This window comes from Rhinatrema bivittatum, chromosome 18, assembly GCF_901001135.1.
Source record: "Rhinatrema bivittatum chromosome 18, aRhiBiv1.1, whole genome shotgun sequence".
Lineage (NCBI taxonomy): Eukaryota > Metazoa > Chordata > Amphibia > Gymnophiona > Rhinatrematidae > Rhinatrema > Rhinatrema bivittatum.
The window spans coordinates 6,614,950-6,639,216 of NC_042632.1; the positions used below are offsets into that span (position 1 = coordinate 6,614,950).

The window sequence follows — 24,267 nt, forward strand, 5'->3', positions numbered from 1 at the left end:
GACTTTGCTTACCTTTCACGGTTGAATCCCCTGTGGTGGTGATGCCTTGGTGATCTCTGGTCATTGATGCCTGCTGACACTGTTCTTTCTGCCCTTTTTGTTTTGCTCCATCATGGCCAAGTCTGGCTTTCACTGATGCCCCTAGTGCCCATGGACTATGTCAATCATCTTTTGCCTGGGGTCATTGCATATGAAGTCCAGGGCTGCCGCTTGTGTGACCAGATGACCCTGAAGGGACATTGACTTGACAAGATGGAGCACCTCTTCAGGTCGAAGAAATCCAACCCATTGACATCGGCATCTAAGGACCCCTGAGCTGCACCAATGGACACTTTGCCATCGGCGAGGCAATCAGTTCCATTGAGGTCGCAGGTGGATAGGGGCACTGGAGACCGTCCACTGTCTATCTCCGGATTGAGGATGCTAGGTTCATCGTTTTTGACCTTGGCACTGGGGAAATACCAGGCTGAGCAGTGTGGGAAGACCAAGAAGCATCGGCACCAGCCCCTGTCGATGCACAGCGCCAGGCGGGGGATGCAACAGCTTTTGCCGTAATGACCCTATGGTGAGAAATGCCAGTCCTCTATCGATGCCTGGGGTCCGCGACTGTCAGGTGCCAGTTGCTGATCCCCCTCATGGGTCCAAGGAAGATCTGGCCACCCCTCCTTCCAGCCTGTGACATCAGTAATGTTAGAGGAGTAGCTGGAGCATCAAGTCTAGATGGCGGTGGAGCGGGCAGTGCAGGGCTGTGGTCCTGTGGCATCGATGGAGCCGTTACCGCCCATTCTTGTATCGCTTCTGGAGAAGCTAAGTGTGCTCATCGGTTCCTTACCGACCCAGCTGGCATCAGTTCCAAGGCCTGCACCAGTGCTCAGTGGGGTACCAGGGCGCCTCCTACTGATAATGGTGGTTGTTGCTGGTTCCTCAGCGGAGAAAGTTCCACAGAGGCCAGCGGAATCACCAAGGCCTATGGCCCCCTGTCCAGTTCCACGGTGCCTGCACCTCTGGATGTTTGCCAAGCACTTAGGGCCCCATCCCCTGTGACAAACAGTAAGGATGAGGGTTCCTCTGACCCCTGGGGGGATGATCAGACTGAGTCTTCCTCAGAGGACTCAGATGGTATCCCATCAGATGTTTCCTTCTCCTTCAGAGGAGCGAAGGAAGTCTCTGCCTGAGGCCTTAACTTTCGCAGGTTTTGTGAGATTGATGACAAAGGCCATCCCATTCCATCTGTTGACAGAGGAGAATATCCAGCACAGATGCTTGAGATCCTTCAATTTGTGGAGGCTCCTAAGGAGATCAGTGGTGGTCCTGGTACACGAGATCCTTTTGAAGTCATTGAGGATTTGGGCATACCCTCTCATAGTGTCTCCTGTCAATAAGGCTGATGGGGTTTACGTTGTCCAGAAGGCTGTCGGATTCGATAAGCATCAGCTGCCCCACCACTCGGTGGTCAAATCCACCTTTAGGAGGGCCAAGTGCTCTTGGATTCCCACTTCGGTGCCCCCAGGGAAAGGAGCCCAGAGCAATGGATGCTCTTGGAAGGAAGGTGGTTCCAAGGTGCCATGCTTATTGCACGCATCGCTGCCTACCAGCTCTACCTAAACCAATATTAGCGGAACAACTGGAAGCTGGTACAGGAGGTGGATGAGCAGCTATCTCAACAGAAGCAAGATACCCTCATGTCACTGGTGTGCAAGGGTTTGGAATGTGGAAATCATGAGGTTCATGTGGCCTACAATGTTTTTGAGACTGCACAGAGAGTTCCCGCAGTGGGAAGCAGCACCCACAGAATGACATGACTGCGGGCCTCGAATCTCTGACCGGAGGTTCAGGAACGACTTGCTGATGTACCATGTACAGGAGAGAAGCTCTTTGGAAATAGGTTGAGGGACACCGTGGCCCTACTTCAGGACCATCCTGAGACTCTCCAACAACTCACTGCCAGAGCTCCAGACCTGTCCTCTTCCCATCCTTGACATCAGGTCTTGTGGCTGTTCCAGGCAACAGAGAGCTACCAAGCCCCAGTGGATCCTCAGTCAAACCCAGGGATGGGGTTTTGACTGGGCTGCAGGGAGCATCAGCCAGTCGCCCATACCCAGGGCGATGAACCCTCCAGTTGGTGGCAGGCTGCGGTTCTTTGCAAACCAGTGGCCCAGTGTAACCTTGGACCAGTGAGTTTTGTCTATCAGTCAGGGGTGCCAATTAAATCTATTGAGTATCCTACCAAATTGTCCTTCGTGCCCCTATGGGGGGGGGGGGGGGGGCCGGTAGTGCATCAGGAAGTACTACTAGCGGAGCTCTTCTCCCTCAACAGGCAGAGTGGTCGAACCCCTTCCACCATGGCCATCCTAGATCTAAGGGCCTCGAACAAATTTCTAAAAAAAGAAAAGTTCAAGACTGTTTCCCCGGGCACTTTTATTCAACCTACAGGCCGCAGAGACCCACTTCAAGGAAGTATCTCCGGTTTGTAGTGGGGGGACCGCACTTCCAGTACTGGGTGGTTGCCCTTTTTGCTCGCGTCTGCCCCACAGGTATTCACAAAATGCCTGTCCGAGGTGGCGACGCACCTACACAGGTTGGGAGTGCATGTTTTTCTCTATTTTGACAACTGCACAACACAGGCAGGGGCAGCCAGGTCCATGTGCTTGACCATTTGGGCGTTTTAAGTCACTAGAGTTCGTTCTCAACTATCCAGAATACCATTTCAGTCTGTCATCTCAATTGGGACTTCATTGGAGCCCTGTTAAACATGCCTCAGGCTAAGGCCTTTTTGCTGCACCAGAGAACTGTCAAAGTAGCGGCCATTGCAGTGAGGTTCAACAGAGCCAGCAGGTATTATCTTGGTACATGTTGAGGTTGTTGGGCCACATGGCAGCGACTGTCTGTTATCCCTGGGCACGATTACACATGTGCAGAGCCCAATTGATTCCGAGGACTCGGTGGTGGCAACCACACAGAACCTCCAAGATTGCATCCAAGTCACCCCATCCCTCCAGGTCTCCTTGTCCTGGTGGCGGATACTTTCCAGTCTGGAACAGGTAATCTCCTTTCAGATTTTCCCACTCAAATTGTGTTAACCATGGATGCATCTACCCTGGGGTGGGGAACTCATGTGGATGGGCTTACGGTCTGCTCAGGAACGTTCATGTCAAATCAACTTCCTGGAGCTCCGGGCAATCAGGTATGCACTATGGGCTTTCAGAGATCGGCTGTCCAACAAAGTTGCCCTGATCCAGATCGACAACCGAGAAGCATTGTAGTATGTCAACAAGCAGGGAGGCATGAGATCGTACCTTTTTTGTCAGGAAGCAGTCCAGATCTGGTTGTGTGCCCTGGCCCCTGAGATGGTGCTTAGGGCCATGTACCTGGCTGGAACAGAGAACATGGTAGCAATCAGGCTGAGACGAGCCTTCTGACCCCCATGAGTGGTCCTGGACCAGGAGGTAGCAAATTGGGTATTCTGACTCTGGGGGAACCTGGACGTAGATCTGTTCACGTCCCCCTGCAACAGGAAGGCGCCTCAGTTCCGCTCCTTGCACAGGACAGACGGCAAGCCAACCTCAAATGCCCTCACTTGCCATTGGGCACAGGGCTTCTATATGCGTATCCTCTGATTCCCTTAGTGGCGAAGACTCTTTTGAAGTTTCATGAGGACATAGCCCCTCATTGGCCAAGACAGGTCTAGTTTCCACTCCTTCGGGAGTTGTCCATCTGGAGACTGATTAGTCTGCGGCATCCCAACCTCCAGGCCTTGTCTCACAGCATGGATGTTGAGAGATTAATTCTGCAGCTGTTCGATCATTTGGAAGATCTGTCTCGAGTTCTGGTGTCTTCTAGAAAGTAAACACAACCATTCCTAAGCCATGTTTTCCATATGCTAAACACCATCTTTACATCTCTGTACAGCCTATAGTTTATGATTCATGCGGGGCCTGCTTCAATTGAAGCCTCCACTAAGCACCCCCCCCCCCCCTCCCGCTATGTCTTGTGACCTCAGTGTTGTGTTAGCTCAGCTGATAAAAGCTCCTTTTGAGCTACTGCATTCCTGTGACCTGAAGTACCTGACCTGGAAGGTCATGTTTTTGGTGGCAGTCACTTCAGCATGCAGGGTCAGTGAGCTCTGGGCCTTAGTGACTTATCCACCTTATACTAAATTCTGTCATGACAGGGTGATCTTGAGTATGCATCCTAAGTTCCTATCTAAGGTGGTGATAGATTTCGATCTTAACCAATCAATCATCCTGTTAACATTCTTTCCCAGGCCCCATTCGCACCAAGGTGAATTAGCACTGCACAGTTTGGACTGCAAGCGAGCTTTAGCTTTTATCTGGAGTGGATAGAAGCCCATAGACAGTCCACCCAACTTTGTTTCTTTTGATAAAAATAGGTTGGGTGTTGCTGTTGCCAAACAGACACTATCCAATTGGCTAGCAGATTGCATCCCCTTCTGTTATGCCCAAGCTGGACTGCATCTTGAAGGTCATTCTGTCAGAGCCATGGCTGCGACATTGGCCCACTTGCAAGCAATTCCCGTGGAGAAGATCTGCAAGGTGGAGTTCTCCACACATTTGCATCCCATTACTGTCTGGATAGGGATGGTCGACGCGACAGTAGATTCAGCCAGTCTGTCCTCAGGAACCTGTTTGAGGTGTAGAATCCAACTTTCCCAACCTAGGGCTCGTTGTTTGGGTTCAGGCTGTCTCCCCCTCTTACCAATCGCATCAGTGGTATTGTGCCCATTGGCACTTGTTAGGTGTCTTTTGGTCCCCTTTTATGTTGGGGAGCAGCCTGAAGCTAGGGATTCACCCATATGAGGACTACCATGGTTGACTTTGGAGAAAGCAGAGGTGCTTACTTGTAACAGTTGTTCTCCAAGAACAGCAATATGTTAATCCTCACAAAACCCACTTGTCACCCCGGGAGCTGGGTTTTTCATATTTTTATTTTTCATCATAATTCTATGTTACGAGACTGAAGAGGGACCCCATGTGGACGAGTTGTTTGGGGTATACTGAGCATGCTCAGTGTGCCTAGTCAAAGGTTCTAGAAACTTTGACATAAGTTTTCCACATTGGGCTCTATCTGATGTCACCCATGTGTGAGGACTAATATCCTGCTGTCCTTGGAGAACACCTGTTACGGGTAAGCAAATCTGCTTGCTAAATTGGCTGCACCTGCCCCTCACTCCCATCTAGCAGGTCCACTATATGCTACACTTTACAGGAGAGAACCAATACTGTTTGAGCGCTACCTGAGAGTATGGTCTGCTTGACTCCATTGCTACCACAGAGGAGAGTGACCTCCACCTCCTGTAGGTGACCTCATCCTTTCAACAATCCCTCCCCTTCAAATGGGGTGGCTTGTAACCAGACTTCTACTTGGAGAACAGTTAGCTGAAGGGTGCTACTTGGTACCTCTTTGTGTTGCCCTTAGCAATCTAATGGTAAGTGAGTTTGTATTTGTGATAATTTCGCCTTTGATAGGACTGGTTAGATTGTTGAATATATTATTTTTATTTATTTATTTAAAAACATTTCTATACCGTCGTTAAGTTAGCTAACCATCACAACGGTTTATATAAGGGCACAACAATGAAACATATGGGTGGTATAGATTACAAATTGGTTATGTGCCATCATTGTACAGTAACAATTCATAATTATAAACTAAGTGAGTATGTTAAGCTTGTTTGTTGGGAACATTTAGGCGGTTTGGTTTTACCATTACAATGCATTGTTAAGTTAAAATAACAGCTTCTAACTTTGGTGCGTCTTTATTCCTCATCTGTTTTTCTCCTTCTCTTTTTCTTTATAAAAAGCTGGTTTAAAAAGCCAGGTTTTCAGACTGGTTTTGAAAATTTTCAAATTTCTCTGCAGTCTTATTTCAAGTGGCATGGTGTTCCATAGTACGGGACCAGCCAGTGACAGTGCTCTTTCCCTTACTTGCGTGAGACGTGCTGATTTGACAGAGGGGATGGTTAGAAGAGCCTTATTGGCAGATCTCAGGTTTCTCTGTGGAACATGGACGCGTAGTGCTGTGTTAAGCCAGTCAGCTTTTTCATCGTGGATTAGTTTATGGATTATACATAATGCCTTATATTGTATTCTTTGCTCTATTGGAAGCCAATGAAGTTCAGCAAGTGTTCCTGTAATGTGGTCATTTCTTTTTTTGCAAGTCAAAATTCTAGCAGCGGAATTTTGCAGTATTTGCAGTGGCCGTATTGTAGATTGAGGTAGTCCTAATAGCAGGGAGTTACAGTAATCTGTGCTTGCGAATATCATTGCTTGTAGAACAGTGCGAAAATTGTTTGTCGTTAAAAGAGGTTTTAGTCTCCTCAGGATCATAAGTTTTGCGTATCCTTCCTTTATTTTCTGTGAGATGTGTTGTTTCAGGTTTAGTTCAGGGTCATCTATTACTCCTAGATTTCTTGTTTTTATTGCAAACTCAGTGTCTTGAATTTTTTTGGTTGTGAGTGTTGGTTGTATATGGTGAGTGTTTTTTCGTTCAAGGTGTAAGAACTCTGTTTTGTCAATGTTAATTACCAGTTCCATCTGGTTTAGGAGTTGTCTGATTATTTCAAGATACATATTGGCTAGTTTCGTTGTTTCTTCAATGGTGTTTACAATGGGTATCTATTAAGGGAGCTCCAGTTGAATACTGTCTTTGGAAGGGGTTTGAATTTATTATATAAAAAAATTTCTATACTGCCTAATTTTATTTTATTTATTTAGAGCTTTTTTATGCAGACATTCATGATCCCAATCATATCATATTGGTTTACAAGAAACAATGGTGCAATAACATTAACATCGACCTGAACAATAGGCGAAAAGTGATAAAAGTTACAATAAAACAGGGGCACTCGAACTGGGAGGAGGAAAAGTCAAAGGCATGGGTAACTCAGAGATAAATAATATCTGGTAATATACTCAGGATTAAAATAATAATATGAACTCAGGGCTGAATACTATCAAATATATAAATAAGATCATATACACAGGACTGTAATAATATCGTATATTCATGACTGAATAGTATCAGGTCTTAGAACTCGGAACTAACTAATATGGAGTCAGAGGCCATGTCAGGGCTGGGGTACATTGACTGGAGGACCATGGCGAGTTATTGTGGTTGGGGAAGTCATAGCTCTGGGAAGGCTTGTAGAAATAGCCACGTTTTGAGTTTCTTTCTGAATGACAGAATGCAAGGTTCTTGTCTAAGGTCGGGGGGCATGGCGTTCCAGATGGTTGGCGCCGCTGTCGAGAAGGCTTGATCTTTTGTGGATGAGAGGTGAGTGGATTTGGCTGGGGGGGTGTGTAGCGAGCCCTTGTAGGCTTCTCTGATGGGTCTAGAAGAAGAGTGCAGCGTGAGTGGGTAGTGTATATCGATGGGTGTTCTGTTGTATATAGCTTTATGGATGATGGTGAGACACTTGTGTAGAATTCTAAAGTTTACAGGGAGCCAGTGCAGGTTTTTCAGGATGGGTGTGATGTCTCTTCTGTTGGAGTTTGTTAAAATTCTGGCGGCTGAATTTTGTAGCATCTGGAGTGGTTTGGTGGTAGAGGCGGGAAGGCCTAGCAGAATAGAATTACAGTAGCATCTGGAGTGGTTTGGTGGTAGAGGCGGGAAGACCTAGCAGAATAGAATTACAGTAGTCTAATTTGGAGAATATAATGGCCTGGAGTACCGATCTGAAGTCTTGAGAGTACAGGAGCGGTTTGAGTCTTTTTAGTACCTGAAGTTTGAAGAAGCAGTCTTTGGTTGTGTTGGTGATAAACATTTTTAAATTTAACTGGTTATCAATTATAACTCCGAGGTCTCTTGCTTGGCTGGCCAAGGTGTTGCTGTGGATTGAATGTGGGTTATCGTTGTGGTTGAGAGATATAAAGAGCATTTCTGTCTTAGACTTGTTAAGAACAAGGTTTAAGGTAGTAAGGAGGTCGTTGATATCTTGGAGACATTTGTCCCAGAATCTCAGTGTTTTTTTGAGGGATTCGGTTATTGGGATCAGGATTTGGACATTGTCTGCATAGAGATAGTGTGAGTTTAAGATTCGTAAGCAGCTGGCAAAGGGGAAGAAGGTATAGGTTGAATAGTCTAGGAGACAGAGAGGAGCCCTGTGGAACACCTCTTGTGGTGTTGATGAGCGGAGATTCCTTATTGTTGATCTTTACTTTGTAGCCTCTGTTCGTGAGAAAGGAGTCGAACCATTTGAAGGCCATACCTTTTATCCCGATGTCTGAAAGTCATTTAAGGAGAGTGGAGTGATTCACCGTGTCGAATGCTGCCGAGATGTCGAGGAGTATTAGAAGGAAGGTGTGACCAGAGTCCATACTCATGATGAGATGATCTGTGAGGGAAATGAGGAGGGATTTGGTGCTTAGTGCTTTGCGAAATCCGTATTGCGATGAGTGGAGAATATTGTTATCTTCCAGGTATTCTGATAATTGGGTGTTGGATAAGTTCTTGGAGGAGAAGTCCATTAATGGCTATTAATCAATTTTACTTAGGGAATAGCCACTGCTATTAATTGCATCAGTAGCATGGGATCTTCTTAGTGTTTGGGTATTTGCCAGGTTCTTGTGGCCTGGTTTTGGCCTCTGTTGGAAACAGGATACTGGGCTTGATGGACCCTTGGTCTGACCCAGCATGGCAATTTCTTATGTTCTTATGTTCTTATGACTATTTTTTCTGTGATCTTTGCCAGAAAAGGAAGGTTGGAGATGGGGCGGAAGTTGTTGGGTTCCTTGGGGTCTAGATTTGCTTTCTTGAGAAGGGGTTTGAGTGTGGCTATTTTTAGGACATCCGGGAAGATTCCTTGAGATAGTGAGCAATTTACGATGTCCGCTAGGTACTTGGAGATGGAGTCTGGCACCGATAGAAGAAGCTTGGTTGGGGATTTGGTCGAGTGGGTGGTGAGAGGGTTTCATTTTCTTTATTAGCGATTCAATTTCCAGAGTAGAGGTGAGTTCAAAAAATTCCAGTGAGGGTCTGAAATTTGAGGGGGGGGGGGGGGGAGCTGGAGATGCGAGGGGAGGTCGAATTGGAAGGCAGGAGTGTTAGTAATTTAGATATTTTGCCTTTGCTTGTGCCTGTTCGTCTGGGATGCATGTGGTAGAGGTTTTTGTGAGCTCTGATACGTAGGGGAATAGACTCTTAGGGTCAAAGACAAGGTCATGTATTCTGTGACCGTAGAAATCTTTTTTCGCTTGGAGGGTGGTGTTTCTGTATAAGTGTAAGGTTGATTTGTATGCGTTTAATGTGCTTGGGCATGGGGGTCTTACGCCATTTGTTTTCTTTTTGTCTGAGGTTTCGTTTAAGTTCTCTGAGTTCATCGGAGAACCAAGGTTGTTTCCTATTAGGTGTCTGCTTGATTTTTCTGGCTGCCCGGGGGCATACTTTGTTCGCTATGCTAAGCCATGAGCGGAGTGCCGAATTGGGGTCAGAGACTTCTAGTTTGTGGAGTTCCTTTGTTAGATGCTCGCTGAGGACTTCTGGGGAGCTAATCAGGAGATTCAAGGAGGTTTACAAGAATACAAGCATCCATAATGATAAGAACAGATTAAAAGACTTAACGTATATAAAAATATCTTAAGAGTAAGAGTTGAAAAAACTCTGGTCATCATAGAACGTGTAACAAGGTTATAACTCCTTAGTTTGGTCCTGGGAATAATGACCTATCTGTTACATATCTAATTGAAATATCAGTTTAAAAGATGGGTTTTTAATCATTTTTAAAAACTTTTTGTGCGGGAAGTGATTGAGTGAGTCAGGCAGGGAATTCCAATGAGTAGAGCAGCCAGTGAAAAGGCTGATTCTCTGGTTGGGGCCAGAAGAACTTGTGTTAGGGAAGGTACCTGGATTACCTTGGTCGTAGTTATATGGTTGGCACATACATTTTTAGTAGATTGCTAATCCATAGCTGATCAGGGCTCAAGTATTTTGTGGATAACAGTAATGACTTGGTAATGAACATGCTATGTGATGGGGAGCCAGTGCAGATTATGCAAGGCTGATATATGTTCTCTCCTGTTTAAGTCAAGTAGGATTCGGGCAGTGGTATTCTGAACAACCTGCAACAGTCTGTGTGTTTGCTGGAATACCAAGGTATAAAGTATTGCAATAATCAAAACAGTAGACAATGCCTAAAGAACAGTTCTGAATTGGGTTGCGTCAAACAGAGTTCTTAAATGTTTCAGGAGTTTAATTGTAAAAAATGTTGCTTTTGTTACTGTGTTAACATATGCACTTATTGAAAGAGAAGAATCAATCATGATACAAAGGTTTTCAACTTGATAAGATACTGAAATGTGAATACCATCGTAGAGCATTGGTTTATTAGATGAAGATGAACTTTCTAATATCTGAATTTTTTTCCAGGTTTAATACCAGTTTATTGTGGGATAGCCATACTTTTAATGAACTTAAACATAGGGAAACCATTTGAGCAGTTTCTAACCATATGGAAAAAAACTGGAATAAAGAATTGGACATGATCCTCATATAATCAGTAGTGAACACTTAAACAGAATAGCTTACAAATTGGAGCAAGGTATACATTAAAAAGAGTGGCCGAAAGTGATGAATTTTGGTTGCGCTCCTGTCATGATATTGTGCCAGAGAGAGGTAGAATGGCCAATTTGGACTCATTGACGGTGCAATAGATATGTACTTAAACCAGTTCAGTACAGTGTCAGAAATCCCACACTCTCAAAAGTAGAATTAAGGTCTAGTGATTTATGGTAGCAAATGCTGCAGTAAGATCTAGTAGGACTAAATCAAATCTTTTTCCAGTGTCATATCCTCTGCAAATAACATTTAGGCTAGAAATTAGTAGAGTTTCTGTACCTACGGCTTTCCTGAAGCCAAACTGAAGTATCTAAGAGAATGTTCCTCAAGATATTCTGTTAATTGTATATACTATGGGGAAGAGTAAGACAGGGTTGACCAACTCCAGTCCTTGAGGACCATAAACCCATCTGATTTTCAGGATTTCCATATATTTCGGGCAATGTGCAAACCAGTTTCTCATGTATGTTCATTAGGGTTATCCTGAAAACGACAGGTTTGTGGCCCTTGAGGCCCATAGTTGGACAACCCTGATAAAAGCATTATTTAAACCCTCGTCTTTAGTAATTGAATTTACATCATGATATCCTTGGTGATTAATATTAATTACAAGTGGTCCAGTTACAAAACGAGGGATGGTAAATGGCATACTTTTAACCGTGTTTATTTTTTTCTCACCGAACAAGCAGGACTGTAGTCCTCACATATGGGTGACATCATAGGATGGAGCCCAATCATGGAACACTTTTGTCAGAGTTTCTAGAACTTTGACTGGCCCCTACTGGGAATGAAATTTGTGTTCAATTTTTATTCTTTAACAAACCTTTAAAAACATAAAACATCATCTATTTATATCAACCATACACACCACACTCACTCATACAACAATAGACTATTAAAATCTAACAATACAAACTTGTTACACTTTAACAATACAACAATATTGCAACATTCCCTAATTTACAATGTAAACATACTCCTCATTTATTAAATATCCCAATTTCTACCTCTACTACATTTAACACAAGTTTCCTTTACTATTATAAACAATCATTTGTAATTGGAATTCCTTATTAAATTGCTATTATTATTTTCATGAGTTTCATAAATTGCATCCCAACACAATCAATATTACAATTTCTTTACTTGCATCCCATTAGAGTTCCTTATTAAGTTGCTGTTCTTATTTTCATGAATTGCATAACTTATATCCCAACATAATCAATATTACAATTTCTTTAATTGCATCCCGACAGGAAGCTCCTGTTTCTCCCATTGGTTTCTTCAGGGGATTTTGTTCACACAATGATTTTCACTCATGAATCTCAACTTCACTGCCCAAATTTCAGCATTACAGGAAACCTTAGAACAAAAACATACCTAGTGAATGTGTGCATCTATTCCACCAATAGGCTTCCTCCTAATGAATATGATGAATATGATGATGAAATACTTGTTTGAGAATTTAGTGGAATGATATAGTGATATCGTTTTCAGGTTAGTATAACGGCTGAATAAAATGAGAGCTGGTCGCGAGGTGACATTGTGCAGCTTGTAAATATTGTTTTTGTTTTCATTTCATTTTTGAATTTGTATAGACGAAAAGCAGTTTCTGATGAAATAGACAGCGGTTCAATGGAAGTTAAAAGATTAGAATATGGGTAAGTGTAGTGATGACGGTAACAATGACTAGGGTGAATAATCGAAAAAAAAAGAATTTTTTAAATCGCTTTAAATTACTTTAATATTCATTAGGAGGAAGCCTATTGGTGGAATAGACGCACGCATTCACTAGGTATATGTTTTTGTTCTAAGGTTTCCTGTAATGCTGAAATTTGGGCAGTGAAGTTGAGATTCATGAGTGAAAATCATTGTGTGAACAAAATCCCCTGAAGAAACCAACGGGAGAAATAGGAGCTTCCTGTCGGGATGCAATTAAAGAAATTGTAATATTGATTATGTTGGGATATAAGTTATGCAATTCATGAAAATAAGAACAGCAACTTAATAAGGAACTCTAATGGGATGCAAGTAAAGAAATTGTAATATTGATTGTGTTGGGATGCAATTTATGAAACTCATGAAAATAATAATAGCAATTTAATAAGGAATTCCAATTACAAATGATTGTTTATAATAGTAAAGGAAACTTGTGTTAAATGTAGTAGAGGTAGAAATTGGGATATTTAATAAATGAGGAGTATGTTTACATTGTAAATTAGGGAATGTTGCAATATTGTATTGTTAAAGTGTAACAAGTTTGTATTGTTAGATTTTAATAGTCTATTGTTGTATGAGTGAGTGTGGTGTGTATGGTTGATATAAATAGATGATGTTTTATGTTTTTAAAGGTTTGTTAAAGAATAAAAATTGAACACAAATTTCATTGTAATACACGGGTATATTGTTTGTAATACTTATCAGTGTTAATACCTGTGGTAGACCCAGGGCAGTTTTATTATATATTTGACCATAGTGGTTACCTTTGGAGGTTTAAAGGGTCATATCTAGTCATTGTACGGAAAGGTCTAATAAGAGTGTATAAATAAATTATATGATGGAGGAACAAGCAGTAACAATGGTCACTACTGAAAGTAATAATTTTTTTAGTTTTCAGAACAAGCGGCTAGTTCCATTATCTCAAACTTCAGTTTATTTGAAAAAGATAAATCAGTATTAACAGTTGGAAGTGTGGATGATTATATAGCAAAAAGAAAGAAATATATAAGAATGGAATCCCACGCCGCATATCTATCCGAATATTGTAAAATTAAAAGAATCCCCCGTGGTCTGCGTATGATAAAAGAGCCATTGTTATTCGCTGACCAAGAGGATTTTATACAAAAATGGAATGCAGTGCTTAACAAGTGCTCTTATGATTTAATGGTGCTAATAATTGAACGAACTCAGCAGACTTTAGATATAATACAGGGGGAAGTTGATTTACAGGCAAAAGTATTACAGGAGAATTCCCAGAAGGAAATATATGATAAACAAATGGAACAAGCACATGAGCAATTGGAGAAATTTAAAGGGGAAACTCGAGAAGCTAAGGTAAATAAGTTCCTACGTGATCAAACCGATTACACTAAGGGATATGTATATCCGTGGATGAACAAACAGAATAAGAAAGGAAAGGGTAAAACATTTTCATCCTCATCAGATTCGTCTGATGAGGAAGTAGAAAGAGCAGAACCGATTATAAAAAGATCTGTAGCGTTTGCCCAACCACTAGTAAATAATGTGGTAGAGAATATAACTGAATGTGGTGAGCCCACGAGTGAAGACAATCAGCATTTTTTAAGGTCACAAAACAGAGGCGGGAGAAGGAATTGGGGTCCACAAGCGAATATGGGTTTACAGGTACAGGGGCCGGTATCAGAAGTACAAATAATAAATGGATCGGTAATTAACTTATCATCCCGGGAGCTATCTTGTATAGAGGTGGAGGTGTTGAATAAGGGATTATCTTTCGTGCCTACTGCAGAATATGATGCATTTGAGACTAGAGTAGATCTTTTTAAGTTCTTCCGTAGATTAAAGTTAAGAAGATTTTTTGCAGATTGTGATCAAGCAGAGAGTCAGAAAAAGGGATGTAAGGTTTGTGAAGCGATCAAGATGGATCCCTCCAGATCCTCAAGATCCATTCATAACGGTTTTTGAAAAACTAGTATTAAAAAAACTGAAAGAATTGGAATTACAACATTACCCAGTGTATACGAATTTAACGAGGGAACAGAAGTTTGCATTGACCCAGTTACAAAGGGATAAAAATATTATAATTAAACCAGCAGACAAGGGGGGTGCAACGGTCCTTATGGATAAAGAGATGTATACAAGGGAGGTATATAGACAACTGCATGATGGGAACTTTTATCATCCTTTAGATGAAGATCCGACGGAGGGCATTCAGATAGAGCTTTTTTCTCTTATACAGGGAGCAGTGAAAAGTAAGGTAATCGATAAGAAATTGGCAGATTATTTGTTTGAGGAAAGCCCAGTTAGTCCAGTTTTTTATACGGTACCTAAGGTACATAAAAATTTGTTATCTCCGCCGGGTAGACCGATAGTCTCGGGTATGGGTTCATTATTTGAGCCCATTTCTAAATATATGGATTCACTGTTGCAGCCGGCCGTACGTAATATAAAGTCATACATTAAAGACTCAGTGGACTTTATTAACAATGTATCACAATTAGAAGGAATAAAAAATGATTGGTGGTTGGTGACAGCAGATATATCTGCACTTTATACGAATATTCCTCAGGATTCTGTTCAAATTATATGTGACAGATTAGAAACAATGGATATGTCTACAATGAAAAAAGACTTATTAAAGTTATCGTCCGTAATTCTTAAAAAAAGTTTCTTCCAATTTGAAAAGGATTTTTTCCATCAAATTAAAGGCATACCGATGGGGTCTTCAATGGCCCCATCGGTAGCCTGTTTATATGTGGCAACATTTGAGGAGGTCCACATATATCAGTCTTGTTTCTGGAAAGAAATAGTTATTTGGAAGCGATTTATTGACGATGTCTTTTTCATATTTAAAGGCACATATCAACGGTTGAGTGAGCTAAAGGACTGGATTAATTCACAGGATGTTAACTTACAGTTTGAATTTAATGAGGACAGGAATAGTGTGTCTTTTTTGGACATGAGGGTCTATAAAGACAATGAGAGGTTATGTACCACGATTTATAGGAAACAAACGGACAGGAACACTACTTTACAATTCTCAAGTTTCCATCCTAAGCGATTAAAAGAAAACATACCCATAGGGCAATTTTTGCGTCTAAGACGCCTTTGTACAACAGTGGAGGAATATAAGTTAAAATCCCAGGAGATGTCAGCAAGGTTCTTAGAGCGTGGATATACAAAAAAAGTCATTAAGAGGGCATTCAAACGTGCATTATACGCCAATAGGGACAATTTGTTAATAACAAAAAGGAAGGAACCTCTAACTAGAGTGGTATGTACGCTTCCCTTTTCCCATTTGGGGTTCGATATCAAATCTATTGTGAACCAGTATTGGTCGGTATTGCGTAATGAGGGGGTGTTTGAAGAATTACCAATTTTTTCTTTCCGCAAGAATAGGTCCCTTAGAGATATGTTAACTTCTTCAGTGTTCCCCATTCAGAGGGATGAACAAGGAATTAGGGGACAGTTTATATGTGAAGGTTGTCTGGCATGTCCATATGTCCAACAGGTACAACAGGTTTACGTTCCATCCACAGGTGAGATCTATTATTTACCCAAATTTTTCAACTGTAAATCGGCTCAGGTAATTTATATGATCACTTGTCCCTGTGGGTTATTTTACATTGGACAGACGAAAAGAGTCATTAAAATCAGGATACTGGAACACATTAGCAATATCAGGATTAAAAAAGATAAAGCCCCATTAGTTACTCACTGGCTCAAAAAGGGACATAAGGTAGAAGATTTGAGATTTTGTGTGCTCTACCAATTGACATTACAACAGGGGGGAAATGTCTCTAGAGTTTTGACTCAAAAGGAGCAGCGTTTTATTTACAAGTGGGGAACAGTAGAACCAGGGGGTCTTAATCAAGAGATAGAATGGAGTATTTTTTTATGAATCTCCTTTCATTCAGGCTGAATGGTGGAATAGATTTGGCGTCTTGGTTGCTATGTAACAATATGGTGATGTTATATTGCGATACTTTAGGGTAATGCAATAACGCGGGTAAGCTTGAAAAAGGAGCGGTAGTAGGAAGTAGGTAGTACGCAGCCGCGGCGTTTTTGTTGAGGAGAGATTTCTCGAAGTATGGCGGTTCTCATGTCTTGAAGTAAGGTGGTTCTTATGCAATGAAGTAAGTAATTCTTTTTTAAAATATTTCGGATAGGGTATGTTAAAGGTGATTTTGGTGATGTTTGTTACAGAGAACGACATGATGAAATGATGGTCGGCAAGTGATATGATGAAATACTTGTTTGAGAATTTAGTGGAATGATATAGTGATATCGTTTTCAGGTTAGTATAACGGCTGAATAAAATGAGAGCTGGTCGCGTGGTGACATTGTGCAGCTTGTAAATATTGTTTTTGTTTTCATTTCATTTTTGAATTTGTATAGACGAAAAGCAGTTTCTGATGAAATAGACAGCGGTTCAATGGAAGTTATAGGATTGGAATATGGGTAAGTGTGATGACGGTAACAATGATTAGGGTGAATAATCGAAAAAAAAAAAAGAATTTTTTAAATCGCTTTAAATTACTTTAATATTCATTAGGAGGAAGCCTATTGGTGGAATAGACGCACGCATTCACTAGGTATATGTTTTTGTTCTAAGGTTTCCTGTAATGCTGAAATTTGGGCAGTGAAGTTGAGATTCATGAGTGAAAATCATTGTGTGAACAAAATCCCCTGAAGAAACCAACGGGAGAAACAGGAGCTTCCTGTCGGGATGCAATTAAAGAAATTGTAATATTGATTATGTTGGGATATAAGTTATGCAATTCATGAAAATAAGAACAGCAACTTAATAAGGAACTCTAATGGGATGCAAGTAAAGAAATTGTAATATTGATTGTGTTGGGATGCAATTTATGAAACTCATGAAAATAATAATAGCAATTTAATAAGGAATTCCAATTACAAATGATTGTTTATAATAGTAAAGGAAACTTGTGTTAAATGTAGTAGAGGTAGAAATTGGGATATTTAATAAACGAGGAGTATGTTTACATTGTAAATTAGGGAATGTTGCAATATTGTTGTATTGTTAAAGTGTAACAAGTTTGTATTGTTAGATTTTAATAGTCTATTGTTGTATGAGTGAGTGTGGTGTGTATGGTTGATATAAATAGATGATGTTTTATGTTTTTAAAGGTTTGTTAAAGAATAAAAATTGAACACAAATTTCATTGTAATACACGGGTATATTGTTTGTAATACTTATCAGTGTTAATACCTGTGGTAGACCCAGGACAGTTTTATTATATATTTGACCCTACTGGGAATGACCAGCATGGCACCAACCCTGCAGCCAGCAGGGGTCCCCCTTCAGTCTTTTTTCCGCGCAGCAGTAGCCACATGGTTAAGGAGCTCCACAGAGATTCCTGACAGGAATTTTCCTCACGGAACTACTACAACCTTTCTTACCCCACAGGGGTCCCTCCAATTTTTTCAAGCCGCGGTACTCCGGTAAGTTTTCTACCTGTTTTCGGTCGATTCCCGTCGAGTTTGGCCTTCGCGGCCTACTGGCTGTCGACCGTACTGTAGCTCAAATTTTTCATGGCCATGGCGTCGGGGGTTCCGTCGGTGCCCGGACTGCAATCACACCATGTCCATAACAGACCCTCATAAAGTCTGTGTAATGTGTCTCGGATGTGAGCACAATGTCCTGACCTGCATCAAATGTGCCCTAATGACATCAAAAGGTGGCAAGGCCAGAATGGAGAAGATGGAACTTCTCTTCCGTGCTCAAACCCCGACGCCGTCCATTGCATCGACGTAGTCAGAACCAGCACCGGCAACTTCGCGCCAGTATCGACCACCGACCGGTGACCATCCGGCATCGACGACTTCTCGGCCTTCAACCACCTCTTCTCCTCCCCTCGGGACCGAGGGGATCGCAGAGAGAAACATCGCCACCGACATCGGAAGTCTCGGACCATCGAGGGAGCGAAATCATCATCCGAGCTGCCGTCGAAGAAACCCCGTCCAGAAAAAGCACTGACCTTTTCGGCGATTGGGTCACCGAGGCAACCCTCACCCAAAAGTGGATCGGGAGCCGCAACTCCGCCTTTAATGGTGGTCCCTCCGCCTATGCCTCTGCCTCTGCCTCCTTGTTCTGTTACAGAGCCTGGGCTGTTTGCTCCAGGTCTCCGAGAAGAACTGGACCCGGCTGGTTCATGAGGCTATCTACAAGGCTATGCATAGACTCCAAGTTCCTCAGACACTGGTACCTATCGTGGAACCGACCACTGACCCGATTCCGGCAGCGTTGGCACCGCTGCTCTCGAGGATGGAAGCGCTCATTGCCGCTTTTCCACTGATGGATCCCGGGTCACCTCCAGGACGCATACACTCATATTGCGATAACACCATCTCATCGCAAATACCTGAGATTTCTGGTAGGCCCCAAGCACTACCGAGTGCTTCCATTCGGCCTCGCGTCTGCACCACGAGTCTTCACAAAATGTCTCGTAGTAGTTGCAGCCTTCCTCAAGACTCAAGGTGTTCACGTCTACCCCTATCTAGACAATTGGTTGATCAGGGCTCCCACTCAGCAAACTGCTCTGTCATCCCTACATCTTACCTTACACGCTCTGATTTCGCTAGGATTTCTCATCAACTACGACAAGTCCTACTTAGTCCCATCTCAAACTTTATCATTCATAGGGGCAGACTTGGACACCTTGCAGGCAAAAGCTTTTCTCCCTCGACAACGAGCTCTCACTCTAGTCTCTCTCGCACACCAGCTGCAGTCTCAGTGATACACGACTGCATGTCGCTTTCTCATCCTTATGGGACACATGGCGTCCTCAGTTCAGGTCACCCCAATGGCCTGCCTGGCCATGAGAGTCATGCAGTGGAATCTAAGGTCACAATGGACTCAATGCATTCAGCCCCTGTCGACCATTGTCCACGTCACTGACTCACTCTGTCAGTCTCTCGCCTGGTGGAAAAATCAGATCAGTCTCCAAGGCTTTCCCTTCCAGGCTCCAGACCCTCAAATAACTCTCACCACCGATGCATCCAACTTCGGCTGGGGAGCCTATGTGGCCAATCTGCAGACACAAGGAACTTGGTCTCCAGAGGAAGCCAAACACCAAATCAATTTCCTGGAGCTTCGAGCAATCAGATATGCTCTGAGTATTTCAGGATCGCCTCTCCAACCAAGTCATCCTGATTCAGAAGGGCAACCAGGTGGCCATGTGATACATCAATAAACAGGGAGGCACGGGCTCCTACCTCCTGTGTTAGGAAGCTGCACAGATATGGGCGGAGGCCCTCTCCCACTCGATGTACCTCAGGGCCACCTACTTGCCGGGAGTGGACAAGCTAAGTCGCACCATTCAACCGCATGAGTGGTCTCTCAACCCCTCAACAGCGCCTATACAGTAACCTGGGTGCGCTGGTACCTGTCATTTCAAATGTCATTTCAAATGACATTTGAAATGACAGGCACCAGGAAGTGTAAAAAACAGAAAACCAAAAATATGTTTACCGCCTCCCCCTAGTAGGTGTTAGTGTAGTAAAAAACATTGCTTACCTGCCCTGGTCCCGTCCGGTCTCCGGTCCAGCCCCTGTCCGGTCTCCTGCAGCCCCGTCTGGTCCCCTCCTCCCGAAGCAAAAAAAAACAAAAAACGAAAAAGTAGCAAGGCCCTTCTCCCTTCCTCCCGATTTCGCACGGGCGTCCATCCAGGCAGAGGGAGCCGGTGACTGCTGTGACCAATCAGAAACAAGTAAGCGTGATTTATGTTTGCTTAGTCAAACCCGTATCAAACGAGTAGTACGTGACTGCCGTGACGTCACGACACACGGGCATTCATTCCGGCGGAGGCCGTGCGATTCCGGCGAATGGCCGTGCGATTTTGGCGCTCATGACATGAGCGCCAAAATCGCACGGGCATTCATTCCGGCGGGGGCTGTGCGGTCATCCAGGCAGAGGGAGCAGACGACCGCCGGCTCCCTCTGCCTGGATGAATGCCCGTGCGATTTTGGCGCTCATAGCATGAGCGCCAAAATCGCACGGGCATTCATTCCGGCGGGGGCTGTGCGGTCATCCAGGCAGAGGGAGCTGGCGGTCGTCTGCTACCTCTGCCTGGATGAATGGCCGTGCGATTTTGGCGAAATCGGGAGGAAGTCGAGAAGGGAGGCCGTGCGATTTTGGCGAAATCGGGAGGAAGGGAGAAGGGACTACCGTAGCAGGCCCGAGCCTTGCTACTTTTTCGGTTTTTTTTTTTTTTTTTTTGCTTCGGGAGGAGGGGACCGGACGGGGCTGCAGGAGACCGGACTGGGGCTACACCGGAGACCGGACGGGCTGGACCAGAGACCGGACGGGACCAGGGCAGGTAAGCAATGTTTTTTACACTACACTAACACCTACTAGGGGGAGGCGGTAAACTAACACGTTAAGGCCGCGGCAAAACAGCGGGTTACTGAGGAGATAGTATCAGCGCCCGTTACAGTATCGGAGGGGAATAGCTAATTCCTTCATTATACAGCTTTTTCGTTCATTTACATGCTGGGTGTGGAAAGGGTTATGCGTCTGTTTTAGGAAGCGCTAAGGACGCGTGAAACTGGAGACTGTATCGCTGGATCGCCTTACTCGTCTGTATTGTGCGCTCCCAGCACGTTACAGACGGGAAATCTTCAACCGCACGTTACTGTATCGACCCGTTAGTGAGTTACAGGCCCTAGTTACCTATCCGCGTTACACTAAACTTCTGCAGGACCAGGCAGTACTCCGCACTCACCCTAAGTTCTTACCTAAGGTAGTAACAGAGTTTCAGATTAATCAATCCATTATACTGCCTACCTTCTTTCCCAGGCCCCACTCCAATCCAGGAGAGCAGGCTCTGCATACTCTTGACTGTAAACGGGCTCTAGCGTTCTACCTAGACCGTACAGCTGCCCACAGGAAAAGCACTCAATTGTTTGTCTCTTTCCATTCCATCAAATTGGGGCAGCCTGTGGGTAAGCAGACTCTCTCCTCCTGGTTAGCTGACTGCATATGCATTTGCTATCAGCAAGCAGGCATTCCACTTCAAGACCGTGTTAAAGCACACTCTGTGAGGGCCATGGCGACTTCAGTAGCACACCTACGATCAGTGCTGCTTCCTGACATTTGCAGGGCTGCCACCTGGAGTTCTCTCCATACCTGTACAGCCCACTATTGCTTGGACAAGGCCGGAAGATAAGATTTCATCCTCGGCCAATCTGTCCTGCGTAACCTGTTCACAACTTGACGTACCAACACCCTTCCGCCTGCCCGGTAGGGTTCAGGATGCCCTCGGCCAAATTTCACCCCAGTCCTAGTGCCTTGCACACCTGGGTCATTTGGGGCATACTCTGACATCCTCAGCTCTGTACTCACCCATATGTGAGGACTACCATCCTGCTTGTCCTGTGAGAAAGCAAATGTTGCTTACCTGTAACAGGTGTTCTCACAGGACAGCAGGATGTTAGTCCTCACGAAACCCGCCCGCCGTCCTGCGGTGTTGGGTTTGTTACGTTTCTTATTTTATTTTTCAGCACTTCCTTGTAGCTTTTTAAACAAGACTGAAGGGGGGGACCCCTGCTGGCTGCAGGGTTAGTGCCATGCCTGGCATGCCCAGTAGGGGCCAGTCAAAGTTCTAGAAACTTTGACAAAAGTGTTCCGTGATTGGGCTCCATCCTATGTCACCCATATGTGAGGGCTAACATCCTGCTGTCCTGTGAGAACACCTGTTACAGGTAAGCAACATTTGCTAAATCCCATTCAGTGGTGAACACCATTCTTATCTGTGATTTGTATTGCGTTCGTGCCTATTCTTGCCCTCGCTCCACCCTCTCTACTTTGGTGGCGACTCCCTTCGGGTCTGGCGGACAGATGCTGCCGTGGCTTCTCCTCGCCACTTCTTCCCGGAGTCCCCGGGCTGGCCTGATGCTGCAGATCCGCCATGTTCCTGATGACGTAAGGGTGCACGCGCTCCAGAATTTGTACCGGCAAGGGCGCGAACCTCGGGGACGTCCCCCCGTAGTGACGTCATCCGCTTCCAACTTAAAAGGTCTTTGCTTGCAACTACGAATCGAGTTAGCAAAGGGAATTCTTTCTTCGCTGCTCTGCCTCCACAAACTTACCAAGGGGTACCCGCTCCTTGGGGGCCCCGCTCTCTCTTCTTGATTTCAGATTGCTAAGACAGGATCCGATACTCGCTCCTCAAGGGCCTACGTCTCTGAATGATCAGAAGACTCCTTACTGCCTGGAAGCGATCGCAGACGTGAACACTGTGAGTTCTATTACAGATGGGAACTGGTACTCGCTCCACGAGGGCCTATGTTCCTAAAACCCTCCAAAGACTCTCTTCTATTCCAGAAGCTAGCTCATACACAGATATTGTGAGTTCTTATTCCAGACTGCATATAGGAACCAGTTCTCGCCTACAGCTCCTGTTCCTGAATATACTGAAGACTCTCTGTTGCATAGAAGCCATTACAGATATCTACAATTGTGAGTGTATCATCTACTACTGGTTATGTGTCCAGCATACCCTGTCTACTCACTACCTATAGTCTCTCTCTCTATAGCTCAGCAACCCAGAGATCACAATTCCAGTATCTGAGGGACTTCAGCCGTGCCGGTCACATCAGCTCACTACTGTCACCTCTGGTGGTTCTACTTCCTGTCTAATAAAGAACAATCTGTGTTTGTCTCCATACTCCAGCCTAGCCGGTGGTCCCTCTCAGGATATCCTCCTGGGGGCGCTGTCATTTGCCATCGGCCCAAGGATTCACCAATTTAGATTAAAAGGGTTCATTCCTTACACTACTAGAGCGGTATCATAACAGACTGCCACTCTGTGGGGACCCAACCCACAACAGATCACTAACTCCATCTATGGAGTACATCGGACTGCTGACTACTCCTCTCTGGAGGAACAGATCTACATCAGGTTGCTAACTCCTCTCCTTTGGAGGAGCTGATTACTAACAGTCTGCTAACTCCTCCCCTCTGGGAGAGCAGATCCATAACAATTTGTTGGTTGATGCATGCTTTCATCTGGCATTTATTGCCAAAAGCCTGGTTGTCCCATCACTTCCCACTGAATTATGCAATTGTTCATCAACCTATGATAGAGAAACAAGTGTGGGGGTTGCAGTTATTTACAAGTCTTATCTAGGTTTGGCCAAATTCTGGGTTGTGCCTTCAGGATTGTAAATGTTTATGGCTCAAAATAGGGATTTTATTTATTTATTTATTTATTTATTTATTTATTTATTGTTTTTGTTATACCGAGTTTCATGATAGGCATCACATCAACCCGATTTACAAATAACAAGGAGTGTAAAGCATAACGTAACGTAAAAAACAATATTTTCAATAAGAACCTTGAACTTTAAATACAGTGAATCAGAAAAAGGGAGAGAAAGGAAGAGAGGATGGGCTCTCTTCTGCTTTGTTTCTTCTGTATAGTCCACCAAAGTCTCCGAATTTACAAGACAAGTTCTTAATTTATTTTATTTATTTATTTATTTAAATTCTTTTACTATACCGATACTCAAGACGCGGTCTTATCGTACCGGTTTACAATAGAACAGGGGAAACCAATTAACAACTATATAGAAGGTAAAAAGTTACATCAAACAGGGAGCGAAAAACATGGGAGCTGGAGGACAGGAAAGATATTTTAAAACGATATCAACTGAAGAGTGCTAAAATAGTCATTGAAAACAATGAAAACAAAAGACAGCGATACAAAATCAGCTAGATTAAGCTCTGTTGTGGGTTAATCTTAGGTAATTATTCACAATTATTCATAAATCTTGTGGACGGGGGAAGCATGGAGGGGTAAGCAGGGGGGGAGGTGGGAGGGCAGGGATTGTTGGGGGGGGGGGGAGTAGGGAGGTGGTCAAGGGTGAGAGACAATGTGTTTGATAAAATGTTCCTTCAGCCGTAAACTTGAGTGAACAGCCAGGTTCACTCAATTGTCCGTTTAGCCAAATCTATTTCTGAAAAATTTA

At 43.8% G+C, this 24,267-nt stretch overlaps 1 protein-coding gene and 1 long non-coding RNA gene across 7 annotated transcripts in view; both read left to right on the top strand.

Annotated features, from left to right (window-relative positions):
• The window catches only part of UBE2D2 (ubiquitin conjugating enzyme E2 D2), a 590,974-nt gene that overhangs the window by 351,732 nt on the left and 214,975 nt on the right, over nucleotides 1-24,267 (top strand). The window lies entirely within an intron of this gene.
• Nucleotides 16,371-17,428, top strand: LOC115079737. The gene is made up of 3 exons (XR_003853359.1): nucleotides 16,371-16,567; nucleotides 16,669-16,731; nucleotides 16,886-17,428. It is a non-coding gene; the product is annotated as an uncharacterized LOC115079737 (long non-coding RNA).